At 37.8% G+C, this 19454-nt stretch overlaps 1 protein-coding gene and 1 long non-coding RNA gene across 2 annotated transcripts in view; both read left to right on the top strand.

Moving 5' to 3' along the window:
- Positions 1-3094: 3094 nt before the first annotated feature.
- LOC139129708 (uncharacterized) lies at positions 3095-8662 on the top strand. The gene is made up of 3 exons (XR_011551652.1): positions 3095-3544; positions 6030-6172; positions 6767-8662. It is a non-coding gene; the product is annotated as an uncharacterized lncRNA (long non-coding RNA).
- Positions 8663-12020: 3358 nt separating this feature from the next.
- Positions 12021-19454, top strand: part of LOC139129707 (proprotein convertase subtilisin/kexin type 7-like) — a 32282-nt gene continuing 24848 nt past the window's right edge. The window contains exons 1-2 of the mRNA XM_070695380.1: positions 12021-12161; positions 16516-16681. The gene's annotated coding sequence lies outside the window, so the exon portion shown is untranslated. The remainder of the gene's footprint in view (positions 12162-16515; positions 16682-19454) is intronic.

Genomic DNA, 19454 nt, shown 5'->3' with positions numbered 1-19454 from the left:
CCCTCTCAGTCTTAGTCAAGCGAGATAGCTCTCTGACCAGATGAATTAATACCCTCCGTTATATTCCCATTATATATATATATATATATATATATATATATATAATATATATATATATATATATATATATATATGTGTGTGTGTGTGTGTGTGTGTGTGTGTGTGTGTGTGTGTGTGGTGTGTATATATATATATATATATATATATATATATGTATGTATGATGTGTGCTGAGTCGACTGTATACGGCGTGAAAGTTGACAGCACGGTAAATATCTCTCACCGTTGGTCGCGGTCGTTTAACTTTTTGAAAGCGCGCTGTTATCGTCATGGTGACAATACAATGCGTGACGCGTCGCCATGACGTCATCTGCATTATTGAAAGTGTTGAACGCCGACGGCATGATAAGGTCACTAGAAAGTTGTGTACGCTTCAGTGAGTGGTCAGCATTAGTCGGGAGACTGATTTAGAAAGTCATCAACCAGCTGAAACAGAGAACGTGGCGTACACTGAGGCTACTTTTAATATGAATGTCACAATAGTGAGGTGCATGAACATGTCTTACAACCGTATCTTGAGAACTATTTCTTTGTGAACACCCATGTTAGGCCGAACAAAAATATTGTGCTGTCCTGATAACCCGACCTACTCTATTTTTACCTTCCCACCCTAAACTTTTTAGGGCGACGTAAACACGGAACTAGAAGAAAAGAAAAAACCGTAAAATCACGCGTTCGTTACGTGGCATTTGATTTTTGCTTGAACGAGGATGTCTTTTATGGTTTCTTTTCCTTTTGTGAATGATAATTTTTTCTGGAAATGTTATGGCCAGTGTTTGACCGCCCTGAACCCCTGAAAAATGCATATTAAAAAATTAAAAATATTTTTGGAAAAAAATTCCTGCCGACCTACCCACCCTATTTTTGAAAACGATGTTATCGGAACAGCACAATTTAATTTGGGGGGAGCTAAGCGTGAGAATAAAAATACAAGGTATTATATATTTACTGCATCTGTGTGACTGTCAACATCATGGCAATTTTTCATAAAGAGCCAAACATGATATTGGACGACTTTGAAGAGAACTCATTCATCTAAAGAACGCTTACACGAGATTAGAAAACAATATTTGTGGCAAGCAAAACAACACAAGTAATCAGAGTATGTAGATTGATGTTAACATGCTAATTTCATCATTTTTTTTCGCAGCTTCTTCACCAAAGAAACGTTGGCTATCTCAAAACCCTGCCCTGTTAGACAGAACAATTTTGGAGGGCCTGTTACAACCGATAGCGTAGTAACTAACCGATTACTACGTTATCGGTTCGTTACTACCTTATAGATTGATTTGATACGTTAATAGTAAATTTTTACTACGTTATCGGGTTTGATACGTTATCGGTTAGTTACTACGTGATCGATTGTAACAGGGCCCTCAAACATAACCGTGTAGAGCAAGCCGGCACCAACTTATCTCGTAAGCTCCTACTGTGTGTATATCTATTCATCTACCTGTCTATTTGTTTGTCTGCCTGTCGATCTATCTAGATTGCGATGTAGCACTCCGATTCTTCCTTGGCCAGTCTTACTTCATATACAGGATTGTCTGTACCCTGTCTGCCTGCCGATCTATTATGTTTGTCTGCCTGTCGATATACCTAGGTAGCTAGCTAGCTAGCTATCTAGCTAGCTAGCTAGCCAACTAGCTAGCTGGATAGATAGATAGATAGATAGATAGATAGATAGATAGATAGATAGATAGATAGATAGATAGATAGATAGATAGATAGATAGATAGATAGATAGATAGATAGATAGATAGATAGATAGATAGATAGATAGATAGATAGATAGATAGATAGATAGATAGATAGATAGATAGATAGATAGATAGATAGATAGATAACTAGTTATGATGTTGGACAAACGATAAGAATGTACTTCGCTATAATAAGGAGATTACAATAGAAATACACATTTACATGTACTTTGGAGTTTTATTCAAAAGTGTCATTTCACCATACAATTTTCCCCATACAATATTAGTTATATCTGTGCTATGTGGCGAGTAATTTTGGACGATTAATGCGAATGTATGTTACAAGAATTTGTAGATTAGAAGTGCATTTGTCAACAAGAAATTTGATTTTGGAATTTCACCAAAAAGGATCATTTTAGACTACCTAGAGCAAACCATGAACAATTTGTTTCCCATACAAAATTAGTTATATGTCTTCATGTTAATGCTAATTTAATTCATCAGAATATTGTGATTACTGAGAAGTGCTTAGGTGTACAAAAACTATGATATTTAAATTTCACAAAAGTAAATGTGATATACACCTGAGTCTACAGATCAAACAGTGCAAAACAAATCAAAACAAAAGCAGCTATGTCCGTCAGATTAATGAATTTGCATGGCCGTCTCTTTCCCAGTCCATTGTCTGCAATTTTCGTACCATCATGACAGTCAACTATTGCTCTCATTTAATTTTGATAGTCAGCTTTATAGTTGTCACAAGCACCAACCTTTTATGATCACCAGTCATTAAAACACAACTGTTTTATCAGATAACCTCACAAAGCTGATTAGTGAAAGAATTTTTTTCTGCAAAGTTCCGAATTCTTTATCTTTATGACTTGCATTATTAAGTAAAAAGTTGGAGTCACCTCATGTACTGTGGAATTTTAAAGCTACCCCCCCCCCCCACCATCTAGTTGTGTTTTTCCCATGCCCTGCCAACTCACTTTCTCTTTCGGCCCCCGTGACGTTAATTGTCCTCGTTCCCTTACCGGCTACGTCTGTAAGCATACAACTTTGTGATTTATTGTGTTAGGGCTTTTCATTCTTGCTAAATTTGTTCCATTTAAGTGCAACATTATTGACATGATTTACGTTGAATTACGAACCATTTCTAGAGTCAGACTAGGTATGACCAAACAATAAATATAAAGTACATGCATAACAACGGATAAACAAAGAAAGAAAATAAAAAGGCAAATCATTAAATCAAACGGGGTCAGCAGTTAACGTGTTGAGGTGACATGACATTCGAGTAGGAACACTCAGTCCATGTGTGCGCAATTCACTTCGTTGCTAGGCACGCCGTTACCGCGGCGTAGTATCACAAACAAACACGACCTGCTGACACTCATAACAAGTATATCAGCAGTTCCTAATCTTTTTATTCGAGTGTAATCATTAATGAGATATATATTATGCACACAAGTTGACCAGTCTAGCTGCAGTGCCGTCAACAGCTTCCGCCCCTCAGCGACTGGCAAAATGGAACAGCCAACTTATCCGCTACGTCACGGTCGGTCGTAAACCGTAATTGTTCGCTCACCTGAAAACCTTGGGCGTGTGTTCAATTGGCCACACAACTATAGAGAACAGACTAGAACACTGTGAGCACGTCTGGTGAAAATGTGATTCCTAAGTCCGTCCAGAGTGGTTTTATTACAACAGAGGTCATGGGAACTCGTATCCTGGTTCTGAATGTTGCCTCTTTGCTGATATTAACGTTTGTCGGGCTTTCAACAGGTGAGTTTTTACTGCTGTTCGTTGTCGGAGCGATTACATTTCAACGAAGGCGGGCGGCCATCTTTAATCAGATATAATAGGTCACACAGTTTAGAACTGTACACATTGAGCGGCTTGTTGTCAGTTTGAATTCGTCATAATGTTGTTTTTTATTATGATCAAATACCAGAATTAAAAACATATTCGTAATTTGCAACAGTTTACTCTAAAAGGTATGTTATTTGTGACAAAAGCGAATAGAAGTAATCCTTCAATCACGATTCTGAATGAATAGGTTCTGAATGAATAGAAATAAGATTTCCCCGATAATAAAGCAATGTCATGGATCTTCAAAGCTAGCTCGGTGACAAGTTCACTTCCTAAGACAAGTTTCTTTACAGTACCTGCTTCAAGTTCGCCATACTTCAAGAGTATCAAATACAGCTCGTTCTTTTCCTTTGGTAACCTACTTAGTCAAAATACTTGGCAACGAACTTTCCCTGTTTCGCCTTGCAGCGCAAGCTTGTTAGCGAAAGAGAAAACAAACGTTATATGTAATTTTAAAATGTGTAAGTGTTCATTTAAAGACTGACAGCAGGAAACAAAAAAGGACTACGAGGAGATGAATTTCAGAGCACATGAAATATAATGTTAGCCTCCAAAACTGACATCATTTTTGACAGCTAGTTTCATCGTCAATATCTGCTGACAACGTCAGCGTTAATGAGCTTTCTGCTGTGGTGTATATTCTCATTGAACCATTCCCTCATTTCTTAAAATGAAACTTCCAAGTAATTACAACGCATGCTTAATTTAAGCCTTTCTGCCGGTCTCTTGACTTGATGCAGCTTTACACACGACGCTTAAATTATGTTTGCTGCTTAATTTTTCGCTCTTCAAACCCGACCCACCTGGTCTTGAAAATCGATGAATAAGATTTCCAAGCGTTGCGAGTTCAGTTTGAACACACAAAACAGGGAGCAGACGGGTCAGCTAGTCGGTAAAAAGGCAGTTCTATAGTGCCAGTTCTCTGCCACACCCCATACACTTTGTCTTGTCGTGACATTGTTATTTATTATTTTAGTATTTTCACACGTGATTTGCCGGATCTTCTTTAACAGATACCGTCGCTAAGCAGCGGATGACATAACGCAATGAGACACGGGTCTCTCAGTTTTGAACGAAAACATTTGGTAAACGTCATAGTGATCGCGGAAAAGTCGCCAATAGATTTGTCGCGTGTGGAATTTTCGCGAACTCTTACACACGCAGCGTACGGTAGCTTTGAGCCGCACAGCCAATTAACATACTTAACTATATGACAAGACAACTAAAGGAGCGTTCATAGCGGCGATTATACTCAGACGAAATCTCCGCTATTTATCGTAGCTTGAAGTCGATAACAACGGAGTGTTTAGGTGACCATAATAGAAGGAATTTTGAAGAATAGAATGATTTGCCCTGTAGCAAAGTAGCACTATTGTATGACAATCGCCTTTCATTCACGCTGACAGACTGTGAACTTTGTCGCGTCTCACGATATTATATGAGGCCACTGATGTTCGATATAAACACCGTCCGGTGGAGGGACGGTGATATAAACAAACAAACCAGGCAATTCTTTGATTGACTTGGTCAATAGCGGTACGTTGCGTGACTCTCTCTCTCTCTCTCTCTCTCTCTCTCTCTCTGTTAATGTAGATAGCCAAACAAATCGTCGATTCGATATAGCTGTTTTTATAACTTACCACACATTACATCTCTGATGGTAAATACAAATTTTTGAACATATTTACATTCTCATGGAGTGCTATTTCTGAAGACAAATAACACGTCTTATCCAAGGGTCTGTACCTCACAAAACCTTATAGAAAACGCCGAATAGTTGTGTAGAATGTAGAGAGTTAAGGCGATACCGAAGGATTCAAATCGCTAAGCAACGGTTGCTAAGGGTAATTTCCAAAATCAATCAAAATGCAAAGTTTTCATGGTTTTCTTTGCATAATAAAGATTTACAGAACCATACTATTCCAAAATACGCAGGTTGGTCAGTGACGTCACAATATACAAATTTTCATAGCTCACTTTAAAACGTTTCAGCTCCCTCAAATCTGCACCACATTTTCCAAAATTTCAGAATGTAACACGTGAGATACCTGTTTAGAGCCCCTAGCATGGATTAGATTATCTGTTCAAGTACAAACGATTTTTGAACAGGAAAATATCTACGGTGTCATTTTGTGAAATTTTGAAGGGTTTAACGGAGATATCTCATAAACGGCCCAGAATTTTTAGAAACGCATGCTTATCTATATTCTCATCTATGACTTCAATAATCCTACCAATTAAAGGGTGCATTTTAAACCAGTGTTCACAATTGCATAAGAAATAACTACATGTACATCTTTCATAATCCGCTCTTATCAGTTTAAGTGGGCATAGGGTAGACAGCGTGCAACAATTATGTGAAAACCAGTGATTTTTTAACTTCTTCTTGGTCGCACAGGGTTGTCGTGTCATTCTTGTTATCGAGAAGGGTCACACACTTCTTGCAACGTCGGTGTGGTGCAGTGTGACGCTGACCAGGGTGAAGACGGCTGTTATACGCAATCCGAACGCTACGATCACTTCGGTAAACGTTACACAAAGGTATCGTGATATCCGACCACCTGATGATTATAACCGTGTATGTATGTATGTATGTATGTATGTATGTATGTATGTATGTATGTATGTATGTATGTATGTATGTATGTATGTATGTATGTATGTATGTATGTATGTATGTATGTATGTATGTATGTATGTATGTATGTATGTATGTATGTATGTATGTATGTATGTATGTATGTATGTATGTATGTATGTATGTATGTATGTATGTATGTGTGTGTGTGTGTGTGTGTGTGTGTGTGGTGTGTGGTGTGTGTGTGTGTGTGTGTGTGTGTGTGTGTGTGTGTGGTGCGTGCGTGCGTGCGTGCGTGCGTGCGTGCATGCATGCATGCATGCATGCATGCATGGTGGATGGATGGATGGATGGATGGATGGATGGATGGATGGATGGATGGATGGATGGATGGATGGATGGATGGATATGTGCATGTATGCAAATACAGTGTACATTTATATATATATATATATATATATATATATATATATATATATATATATATATATATATATATATATATATATATGGCACTTATATTATTTATTATTTTTTTTGCTTTTAAAACTTTCCAGGGTTGTAAAAATTTCGCAGAATGTGAAACCATTGCTTCCTTGAACTATGACTGTCTCCGAGCACCTGCCAGCTGTCTGTACTGTTGCCAAGGAGATCTGTGCAATGAATTCAGCGCTTCCCCAGACGTCTTACAGGGAATTGTGGGACTGGTACTTCCGCTTGCAATAGTTGCCATATTTACAATTTCTTAGCGACAAGACCTTGTATAGATTTGTTATTTATTATTTTATCAAACGTGTAGACGCAAATGTTAGTGTCTATGTTTTATATAAAAAATACGGAATTTTTTCAGAATTTTTGGAATGTATATACCGTAGTGTTTCACATGACAACTTCGTTTCCAACTTAAAGCGAAGGCTTTTTTATGCAAACACGCCAGTGTCTCCACACCAAACTTTAGACCCATGAATGCAAATGAGCAATTTAGGGTTATCATACGATTTTGTTACATTTCATATGAGGAGGGATGTCTTGTATTACAATTTACAAAGCCCAAAATGCACCTGATAGAAGTGTAAATGAGGCCAAGTCGCCACCTTTTGATGTCATTTCTTATTGACCGTCCGTTCCTCTCTTTTGTATAAGTTATTTCGTCCTGAATCATTCTCCGACTTCAAGCTGTGACCGGGACTCAATTTTTGCAGTGCTGACAGACAAAGCGGATTTCGAATCCAAGTAATGAAAATATTTCCTATGCTCATGTCATAAAAAGATGCAAAACTAAGTATATCGACTTACCATGTACATTATTTTATCAGATTAGATTAGATTAGATTAAATTATATTAGAGACGGCGAGTTTGTATTCTCAATAGGAGCTAACTTTCACGTAGGTTTTCAAAGAATATCTTTCCCTATAAAGTCACTGACAAAATATGTTCCTCATTTTCGGTTAGCAAAAGACACAAGCTCACGCCTCCCCTCTTCGTTTTCACCGTGAAATCATACTGAAATACAAAGCACTGACCTTGACGTTCACTGTAACTATTGACAAGTGAATTCTGGTCTGGAATAATATAAAGTCGTCAACAACTACAGTCGGTTTTACACAGGTACAGCGTGTGTTGGCATGAACTCTCCAGTTTAAATTCTTAATGATTCTTTGGTCCAGTGTGAGAAATTGCACCAAGGGTATTACTGAACATGGCGGAAACTCATCAAAAGGTACGGCTCACTAGATCTTATTTAATAAAAACACGATTGGAACTAATTTGGGATAATTGGATGGTGAAGTAACGTCGATTTAATCTGCAAATGTCATCTCATCTGCTTTCCTATTTAACTCACACACTTGTTTTTATGAGTAATTTGTAATATTGCAACATTCAGCTATATGGCACCTAACACTTTTGAGAAATTTGAGAAATATGAAGACCCAATTATCCCAAATTAGTTCCAATCGTGATTAAATCAGTACTGGGATGGGATTGTGTAAATGTCAAGTGACCTCACCGTCCCACAATTACATTTCACCAAGTCGTGGTCAGTTTAATTTGACTTTGCTTCAGTTTTCATCGTCTCCCAGTTCATTTGAATTTCTCTTCATCGATTTTTTTTATCATATCGTTGGTGATTTCGAAATTTGTAATGAAGATTTACCCAATATTAGTTATAGGATATACTTTTTACACTGAGGGTTATTTTTTTGAACTTTTTAAACCATTTCTGTTTCAGCTCTTATCTCCGATAATTGTGATGCATTCACACTATAATCAGTTGAGTCTGAGTGTCCAACGGTCGAGTTCAGAAACTTGATGAGATTACTCATATTCATCGATTGGATGTATGTGGACCTCTGTTACTTGCTTCATAAGTTTTAGAATAAAATGACATGATTAATTTTAAATATTAAACTTTTTAGTTCAATACCGATGTCATGTCGTATACACTTGTAAATGTGACGACCTTCTTTGGTAAAGTATAGGCGTGGGCCGGCATGTTTAACCCTTTGAGCCCCAAAGTCAATTTGTGTCGCCTGTATGAAATGTACGTATACCCCCCGTCAATTTTTGTCAGATTTTTGCCAAAATTTTGATAAAAAAACTGTAGACAATGAAACTTTATGACAACTTGGTCAAAAATTATCATAAAACTTTACAGCAAACTTCATAAAAATTGGTAAAATGATGCACTCAAATTTTGTGCGGAAAACATTACAGCACTCAAAGGGTTAATGACGTGTTCGATACGCGACAATGGATGTCCTTGGGGAATACCTACTCACCATTATCAGATTGTTTGAGACAGTGATGAATGCAGGACATTCGGGGGAAAGTTATTTACATGCTAACTCTAAGCAACCTTGATCCAAACAATGTTGTCATAAGCTTATTGGGCGAAACGAACCAAAGACTCGAAAGCAACTGTGCATGCGGCTTTGTACTTTGTAATCTGGATGCACTTTGAGAAATATCAGGTTTATTTTACGTGAATCAGGTTGTGAAGTCGGTAACATCCCTGATGAGGTACTTTCTTGATTACCTTGTGACGTCGACGGTTTAAGACAACGATATTATTCGCTGCTTCGATTATCAATGTCAGCATGGCGCGATTTTAACATATATGGCGGCAGTGATGCCTTCGACCGCCGAGGGCGCTCACACTAACTCGAAACGACTGTACTGAAAGCATTGTACGGCTTGTATATCTGGGATGATAACAGAAATGTTTGGCTTGAACAATGGGAAATAATTGCAAATATTATAGTAGGTACAAATAGACGCATGCGCAGGAGGAAATTAAGACAGACTATAAAACACTCCTGAATTCAATAATCAGTTCAAACACCCAAAATGAAAAAAGTCATGGCATTCTGAACTTAGAGAATTATGGTCTGACAAAGAGTGACGTCAAAACCACGTCACATTATTGGAAATTAGTTGATAAAAAATGGCATGAAGTCAAAATAGGCTGAGAATCTAAGTCTCATTGACAGTTAAAAAGCTACTTTATTTAGACGTCTTAGCTCAACTGGAATTCTTTGCAATTCAGTAAATGATTTAAATTGGAAGATTTCATAGAGGCCTAGTGACAGGAAGCTAGGCCAAAACTTTTAATTTAAGTGAAGGGAAATGCCACATATGTGGCCAAGAAGAAACACTGGAACCTGGCATAAATGTATTTCTTTCTTTGTCAGAAAGCACAAAGTTGATTAGCAATCGCAGGAATTGAAAATGATTATAATGCAATATCAGGCATCATATACTGTATCACTTTCTTTGAAAATAAATAATTTGGAAAGTAAGAAATTCAGCTACTCTTGATGGGATTAATTTTCCCTTCAATCCTATGTTATGCAATTAAAATGCCATCTTTCTTCGTGGATGGATACATTATACTCCACTTGAAGGAGAAGGATGAGTCCTGAACGCTTTTGTATGATGATATGATTTTTTTATTTCTATTCTCTTTAGTTTAACGACAGTTTTTTTTCAGATATACTCGTTCGATTATGTAGGTTTATTTTATTTGCCACTTTGTTGGAATAAATTAATATGTTCATCAAAAAAGGCCTCGTATGCTGCAACTTCTCTTTATTCGCCAGTATGCTTGCTTCGTTCGTTGACATGCAGTCACTCGTTCTTGTTACAGCCCATATGTCTAGAACTTCAAATGTCTGCGTTGAAGTAGGATTTGTTTGTTTGCAATATCATTAATTCCATAATATATAAAGTTGGTTGTTTTCAAAGGTAATAATTTGCATTTAAGGTCTATCAAACTTGTTACAATACGTCTTTAGTCTACCTCTTCTTTGGGCTCCTTCAAGCTGGTGGAGTAAGTAAAGTTTTCACCGACATAAACCAGTCAATTTGATGCATCTCCATAAAACAGCAATGGCGGCCGTAAAGAATGGTAATTAATGTGTTTCTCCAGTTCCAAATCTTACAAGATGGCCCCTGATTTTTATTCTTGATTTGCAAATAAAATGGTTGAAAATTTCCTTACGGTGAGTTTTGAGTAAGGCCAAAAAAAAAAAATAGTTTGTTTCTCATCCCCGCGCGCGTCAATGTAGACCCGCCGCGCCAACCTTTTTTTTGCATCTCAAGAGGGAACGAAAAAAAAATGAAAAAAAAAAACTAACGCAAAAATACGCGACGATAAAACAGAACTAGACAGAACATTGAACATCACACAGTGCTGTAACATTCCATTCAGAACTGTACACTATGTCGTTGAAACCTATCAAAACTGCATTCTGCACTAATAGTCAAAAAGCAGCATTGCTGTGCATTTATCTCTGCATGCATTCCTATGTTCTCATGTTGTAAGCGCGTTGTTGTTGATGGTTGAATAAAAAAAAAGTAGCAGCAAAAAAAAAAAAAAAACCGCGTCACCGCATCATTTTTGCAAGATGCCTAGGATGAGAAACAACTATTTTTTTTTTTTTGGCCTAATAGTGTTTTAATTTAGATGCGTGAGCCACTTGGGAGAATAATCAGAAAGGTGTGATCTTTCCTTTTGGCGGAACTGATGAAACTCTCATAAACGGTTAGTGTCGTCACTTGTAATTTTATATTGCTCAATTTTTCAAAGCGCTCATACCAGCCACGGGGAATATCTTACACTTTAATATCATAATGCTGATGTGTAGCTTGGCTCGGAAGACGTGATTGGTCGATTGTCACTATTCACGGCAACTTAGGGAGTCTATTGTGTATAATTTAATGATAAGTAAGATTCAGCCAACCAATTGGATAACAGCTTCCGAGATGCTGCACATGAACCGCAGCATATAAGGTAAAGATAAATGGAACTCGTATTCTGCACGCTGACGAAAGTGACTCAAGACTGAGCGTTAGAGGGCGCAAGGAGGTAAGGGTCATATGCGGCATCAACTCGACAACCAATGTCCGTCCATGGGTATAGTATTGGAAAGCGGTTCGCGAACTCTATGCGAAAGTCAGAGCCCGAAAAATAAAAAAAGCGCACAAAAGCATTGTCCGCATTGTCAACAAATAATCCGGTCACCTTTTGACCGATCATGGAAGGAAGGTGACAAAAACCCATGATGGAATTAGCCAGAATCACCAGTTTTCATTTCTGCCTCTAAGCTTACCGTTTAGTAGGATGACGACAGTTGTACGTATCGTTTTTTTGGGGGTAATGAGTCGTGGTACTGTTCGACAATGCAACCGAAATAACGCGTTGTTACCAATAAATATCGCCGCGAATTAATTTGAGACAGACGAGGTCGCGAGGCAGACCGTGCACGGTGTCAAACCAGATGTTACACAGTTCAAAGTTCAAGCATGCGCAGAATAAAATTAATCATAGTGGACAAATCGGCCAGCATCCAGGAAGCGCTTTGTTTTTATCGGTGTGAACTGCAAAAATCTACATTAGAACGTCTTTTTCACTGGCCTGTTCCGTCACCATGGGCAGTTAGATGATAAAGGTAAGATGGTCCGTGTTACACACCTCCCCGATCGCGCTCGTTTTCTGCCCTTTCTTTGTGATACACAAAGCCAAGGGGCTACAGTACATCACGTCCTGCCTGACTCTCAGTTCAGGTTACACCAGCGGCGAGCAGTGTATTTATTGTACACACTTAACAAGGCCAAGGGGCGTGTGTTGAAGACAGGTCTTTTGAATGTCGAAACATTTGATTCATTGATATGCAACCTGTCTAGTCTACTCGGGTTTTTTTGCTATTTTGATTTTTTTTTTTCAACGGGCGTCATTATTATGTTGCAGGTACGTTGCGCGGTGGTGTACAAGTTCAGTCACCACCAGGAGTCCCAACCTACCACGTCGAGTCGTTTACTCTCCCTATCTTAGGCTATCACAATGAAAATTCCGTATGCCATGTCCGCGATAATATTATTTCATTGTAACCAGATAACACTTGGCCATCTGGACCCAGGTGTAGCAGCCCGCATCCCTATTGTTCCGATGACTTGAGCAGCTAGCGTGTACAATTGATGTCCAACTTTTAGAGTTGTCACGCGATGTTGAAGGCACGATCTTTCCGAACATACCGTGCTCACTGAGTTTTCCGAGCAGAATTATGGAAACTGTTTCACAAAGAGTGTTGTTTTGTTTGCCCAGTGTTCGCCTGCTTACAGCTCTTTATTGCGTTCATGTTCATGAATACACATTATTCCACTCCCCACCTATGGCATTGTTAAAACACAGACTCTCAAAAAGATGAAATGACAAAATTCTTGGAGTAGATATCTCAAAAACAGTATTTTTCACTACAGGTTTTTTCACCATAAGGCTAATATATTATCGTGAACTACAGATAATATTTTGTCATGTTTGTATGATACCCGACAAAATTGCTTTCTTTTTTTTTAGGTGTATTAAAATCAGATGTGTTGCTATAGTATAGTGTTTTGATAACAGACGGCAAATTATTCACATATTTACAGTGCAATAGGATGCATGCCTCATGATGAAAAACAAAATAGAAAATACATCGTAATGAATGTTAAAACTAAATGTCAGTTTGAGGGAGGTGGATTTATTCACTAATAGAGAGCTCGTCTGTGTAAAATTCAGTTCCTAATCCCAGCACACAGGAAGTGCACTGAAACCTGTTAAAAAGCCATATTCTCGCGTAAAAGACAATACCCATATGCCGTGTTGGGCCTAAACAGCATGGTACAAATTTACATCGGAATGAATTAAAAAGTTAAAAGAACCTGTTTGGAGGTTATTATCGGTCACGTTGATTTACTACCGGTACAAGTCGATGTTAAACATCTAAAATCCTGTGAAAGAGATGATGAAGGAAATACACAAACTTTTGCAAATATTTTGAAACTCTTCAACTGAGCCAACTGTTGATTGAGAAGTTCATCGATTGAGTTGCACGTTAATTGACACGCATGGCAACCTGCAGCCCTCTAAATTGAGGTTTTCCAACACAGGTCCAGCATATGGCTTCTTACATTTTATGTAACACCATATTTTCTAGGTAGTGTTTTGAAGCTAGCGTTATCTATCTACTGGTATATGTATAAACCTAAATACATTGATCTATTGTGACAAGACTTTTTTTTTCAAGTTGAAAGCAGGACTTTTTTCTAATCCATATTTACAAGTATCGCTATCCGTACAGTTTTTACAGCACTGCAACTTGGCAGAAAGTTTCAGACCGGTGATGTGCATTGTTTAGGAGACTTGGTTTTCTTGGCAGTGTCAACACATCGCTGTAAATTATATTTGCAGGGCAGCATCAGACTATATCATGTACTACAAATACATTATTTGTTAATGCTGGGAGCAGCTGTTGTCAGTTTAAGTGAATCCCTGCATGACCTTTGAACTGCCAATCCCTGCATGACCTTTGAACTGCCAATCTATATTCATACATATTACAGCATTTTCAGACTCATGTGTTGCTTTTTTGACATCACGACTCAAACCAAGGTGATGATCTCATTTCAGGACATGGGATGAGACATAGGGCAGGTCATTCATTTGTTTCATATTTTGTGCATGATTTATGCATGAATACTTGTTAGGTATGTACATATATGTATATCGATAGAGAAACCTCAAGAAGTTTTACGATGGCAAATTTCCATACTAGGGGAGTAATCTTTCTTTTAACCCTTTCACTACCATGGTTTCACCCAAAGCCATTGTTGGCAATGGTTACTGTGCACCTGTTTACAGGGAATTTGGGTGAACAAGTTGAGGCTGAAGGAGCTTTTGAAGCAATTACAACAGTAACTGAGTGATGTGTTATTTCGGTTTTTTTCCAGACTTGTTCTGGGAGAATCAAGAATGTAAATATGTGGATATTCCAAACATCAAAAGTGAAATACCTGCAGCATTTTCGATCTCTCTCACTTCATAAAACACATATAAATCAGAAATTTGGGGTCCAAATTTTAGTTTTATCTACTGCACCTACTATTCATAAATTTAGTTGAGTCTGTAATTTTGGTTTTCAATTGAAACTCCCGTTCACTGCTGGCGTAAAGCAGTTGCTAGGTTACCAGAATCCCAATTTGACAATCTGTGTTTCATAAAGACAATATTTGTTGCATATGTTGTAAAGATTCCTATCATGTTGATATTGCCGCATAATATGTATTTCAAACACAGTCCAATCACGGAAATCATGGAAAACCATAATACATGTGTAAACTGTAAGTACCCTACATGACATACACTTGACAAATGGTCATATTTTGGTAAAGAACTGTGGACTTACTACAAGATGGTTGACCATGGCAAACGTCTGTGTGCATCCATTCAGAGTGGCCATAAATAACTGAATTATACAACAGATATATTTGGTTAGGGGTGTTATAAAATCAATTGTCGCTGGTATGTACACAGTTTAGTTTGCACCCCATAAAACTCACAATGACTCGGAAATTGATGTGTGTAGTTCTTGGTCTGACACGAGACTGTATCGGCCTGGATCAGGTGAGAATGACCCATCCATTAGCATAATTCATTTATTGGAAAGTAAAAATAATGTTGATCGAAAAAGCATTTTTTAATTCATTTGGTAGGAGTAATGTGTGTCTTCCAGTACAAGGTGATAATGATAATAGCAATTTTAAACAGCGACAAATTGAAACAGAGAGTATGCTTTCCCTCACAGATGAACCATGCAAATCTACTCACCGTCACTGTCCCTACCTTCAACAGCTTTTTGACTTATGCTAAGGAGTCAAACTGCACGATATTGAAATGCATTATGGGTAAAAAGTCAACTTCTATCCACAGCAAGGGTTTGACATATCCCGAAAATATTTCAAATACAAAATGCAATCATTTTCAGGGAAAAAGTTCTGCTTGTTCATGGAAACTGGCTTCACATGCATCTTTTCGTCTTTTTTTAGGCATTTCTGATGTGAAATTTCTGTATTAAAACTTTGCATTGTCCTCTGGAATCTTATGTGTTTACCCGTAGAAATCACGCCATGTTGAAAATATTGTCAACTGCCTGACATTTTTATGACTCACTTACATGTACCAAGAACTGTGAATTGTGCATTCTTGATTCTTGCACAATATGCGACCACATTGTGGCATGAACGAAAATATGGACACTATTTTTGGAAGAATTTCTCCCTCAAATTAGTAATTTCAATATTTTACAGCAACAACAAAGTTTAGAGAGTAGGAGGGAGGTTTCTTGTCAGGAGATATCTGCACTGTGGATGTCATTGTTTTTTATTAACCCTTTTACATGTACCACCATGGTTTGATCCAATCCCATTGTTTCCAATGGTAAAGTTGGACCTCTGGACAGGGAAATGGGGGTGAAATGGTCCAAATGTACCGTATGTGTACAGGGGATGTTTCTCTGTGGGCATCCTCACCACAAATCACACTTTGCCAAAGAGGTTACCCTCGTAAAATGAATGAGGCACCTTACAATTTAGCTTGTTTCTGTTCATATTCAAGAAAATCCAAAAATACTGTTGGATTGGACTTCAGAATTCTTCAGTCAAAAAAAAACCAGCTCTCGATTTTTGCCTTGAAGATATTCAAATGATAAGGTTGTGGACTTTTCATGGGCAGTTGATTTTTTTGCATTTCGCAGGCAAATATTGAATAACTTAAGTTTTATCACAGAAACATACAGTCTGATTGGTTAGGTTGTGGATATTTGCCAGTCTGCTAGATGGAGCCACCAATCGCAGAGGGGCTTTGAAATCTGGCCCAGGTCAGTCTGGAAGGGATTTGTGTGCTGACCTAGATGTCAAGAGCCTGTCCTTTGTTGATATTTACACACTCATATAATTTGTTTATTTTCATCATGTTGTTTCCTCCAGGAATCTTTGAGAAGGCAAGGTCGTTGCAGTGGCATTGATCAGGATTAGTAACAGACAGTGGACATTCCATCAACTCATCGTGTAGGGGGAAGGCCAATCAACACACAGCAAGACACCGCAAGACAAGTTTTGTAGTTTGGATGCCAACCTGGAAAAAGTAACCAAGGTATGTGAAGATTTTATCTTCTTGATAGTGGGATGTTTCAGGCAAAGTCACAACAAATCACATAAACAGTATTATGGAAAATGTTTTGATAATGTCTCATTAAACTGGCAAAAATTAAGACCAATTGAAAACAATTTCTGTAAGACTGTAATTAGATGTATACATGTACCCTTATGGTTTATATTTTGCTCATTTATATTGGCTGCTGCGTCTTTGAAATCAAGTTTTCTCACGCGCCAGTGAAATAGAGAAATATTGACTTTTGCAAGCTTTTCTACTTCTGATGTTAAAAAAAATTATCAGCCAAATTTTGATATTGAATGAGATGTACAGTGTAGTTGAAAATTAGGGCTTCAGTGAATATGTTCACATCTCTGTGATGGAATTATGATCCCTGGTAAGTCTGTAACAATTCCAGTGTAGGCTTTTGTTTCCCAGTTCAAGTTGTAAAAAGTAGCGTCAAATTTGATATTTTGCAAACACTTCCGACTTTCAAGGACCAGGGTTCTTATCAGCTTTATCTCAAAAACAAACTGATAAAATTTTCAGAAAAGCAAAGTATTCAACAGCATGTGCAGTCAGTTGTCAGTGGCAACAAGAACTACCGATATTATGTAGTAAGAACTGGGGATTTAGAACTCTTTATTTACGTACTTTGCTATGACCAAGGGAGGTGACACACTGTCGTATGAAAATAATTCATGCTTAATTAAAATTTCATTGAGTCCTATTGCAACGACAACACTGTCTGACCTTTTCTTCCCTGTTGCAAAGTTAAACAAACCAAATGTGGCATATAAAACTCTGAGTTTGGTCCATACCATTGTTCACAAGGGGGTAGGAGGGTACTTGTGTGTGCACTTGTAAATTGTCCTTGTGTATGACAATACTGATAATGGAGAGAAGAAATGAAACATTTTGTTGACATAAATTTTGTTTTACTAGCAATAACATCATAAATATTCCGTGTATCTCAGCCAGACAATGATAAAATAATAACAAAATCGCAGACTGTACGACAGCTGGTGCAGGGTGGTGGGTATGTGCAGAATGATACTGTTTGCCTTAAATAGTAAACCAGTTTGATCCGTGATTTGGAGTGAAGGAATGATATATTTTGGTCTAAAGTAATTAAGTATACATTGTAAGGGCAGAGCCGAAATAAAGTAGTGCACCAAGAAAGAAGAGGTTTTGGGTAATTTTTCTTTTTTTTGTGAAAACACTGGAATTTCCCCAATATATTTACAGCAGTGAATGCCTATGTGTACATATTGCAGTAATATTTGGAACAGAATTGAAACGGACACCTAATATCGTTTTCAACAAATGTATGGACAGTATTATGAAATAAGCAGCACAAGGTCGCCGATAAAGCGCCAAGGAAAGTCGCAATTTGCAAGTACTGGCGGCTAATTTTTATCATGGTCTTTTCAAAAAAATCAACACAACAAAGGTTGTAGTTGATGTTCCCAGGAACAGTCCCTTAAAAATTTGACTGGCGGAATACATAAATGTGAAAATTTCACTGTATATTCTGATAAATTGAGCAAATTTGGTTTGGTATGGTTCTACGATACCAACTTTAAATGTTCTGGTATGTGATGTATGGTACTGTGTACCAGATGAGCAAATATATATCAACCATTCTGTAGAGTTCAGATTACAGATCAAAGTACAGGTCTGTAAAGAACCTTGCCAGAAGTGTTTGTTTTATTTCTGTGAAGGTCGAAGCCACAGAGTTGTGTTGTTCTGTGCTGGGTCAATGGCTTTCCTCATTGTTGGGACAGTCTTAGTGAAGTTGTTCAACATTCTGCAAAAAAATTTATATCTCCTGTACTTGCATGGTTGCTTGATGCAACCCAAAATCAAATACCCAGCCTTGAAGTCCAGCAGGTACACATAGAAAACATTGTTAGTTGCCTTCAATAGCCATGCCCCTAGAATCCCTCAGACTACAGGACAATGACTGTGGTCATGATTTAATCTTAGGGCTGAGGTTATTGTAAGGGTGTGACCTTAGAAGTACTGTCACAAGGTCATTCAGCAAACAGTCAACCAGCCAGAGTCCACCAGACTACATGACAATGACTTTGGGTGCGCTGCAGAGTCAGGGCTAAGGTCACTGTTTTGGTTGTGCACATGACCTTGCTTAAAGCATTTGGCTAGATCATTGAGCACACAGTCAACTTAGAGCCTCCAGAAATTAATTTCACCATCCCATATGTTCAATTATAGACCCTAGGGAAGAGTGTCTGTGGTTCAGTTTGTCCATTTTGCCAAAACACCCATACATGTACCAGTAGTATAGCTTGTACTATGATATTTATGACCCTTATATCCCCAGTTTCAAAAATTAAAGTCCAGCGTTTCCCTACACTATAGACTGCAATAGGGTCGTACTAAGGTAGTGTTCTGAAGGGTCAAAGGAATATGGTCACTGTCTTTTTAGTTATGGTCAACCCATTGAAGTGATTTTCAATGAACCCAAAAATTGACAAAGGTTATTGTCATTCTGAAGACGGATATTCTGACTAGTCACCGTACAGCTCTGACTTGTCTCCATGTTCCATGTCCTTGCCAACGTTGCCAATGGGCAGCAACCATCTTCTTTTCAAGCTGAGGTAAGATGCGCCTTGGGTGAGTTGTGACAGATTTTTGGATTCTCAATTTTTTTCAATACTTTTATGTTCAACTTCAACTGCTTATTGTGGGGGCTCATTCTTAAACTCTTGAAAAGGGAAAAATTTTCACCATCTCAGTTTTGTGAAAATCA

This window comes from Ptychodera flava, chromosome 3, assembly GCF_041260155.1.
Source record: "Ptychodera flava strain L36383 chromosome 3, AS_Pfla_20210202, whole genome shotgun sequence".
Taxonomy (NCBI): Eukaryota; Metazoa; Hemichordata; class Enteropneusta; family Ptychoderidae; genus Ptychodera; species Ptychodera flava.
Note: the sequence above shows the minus strand (reverse complement) of the source record. Positions and strands in the feature narration are given on the sequence as shown.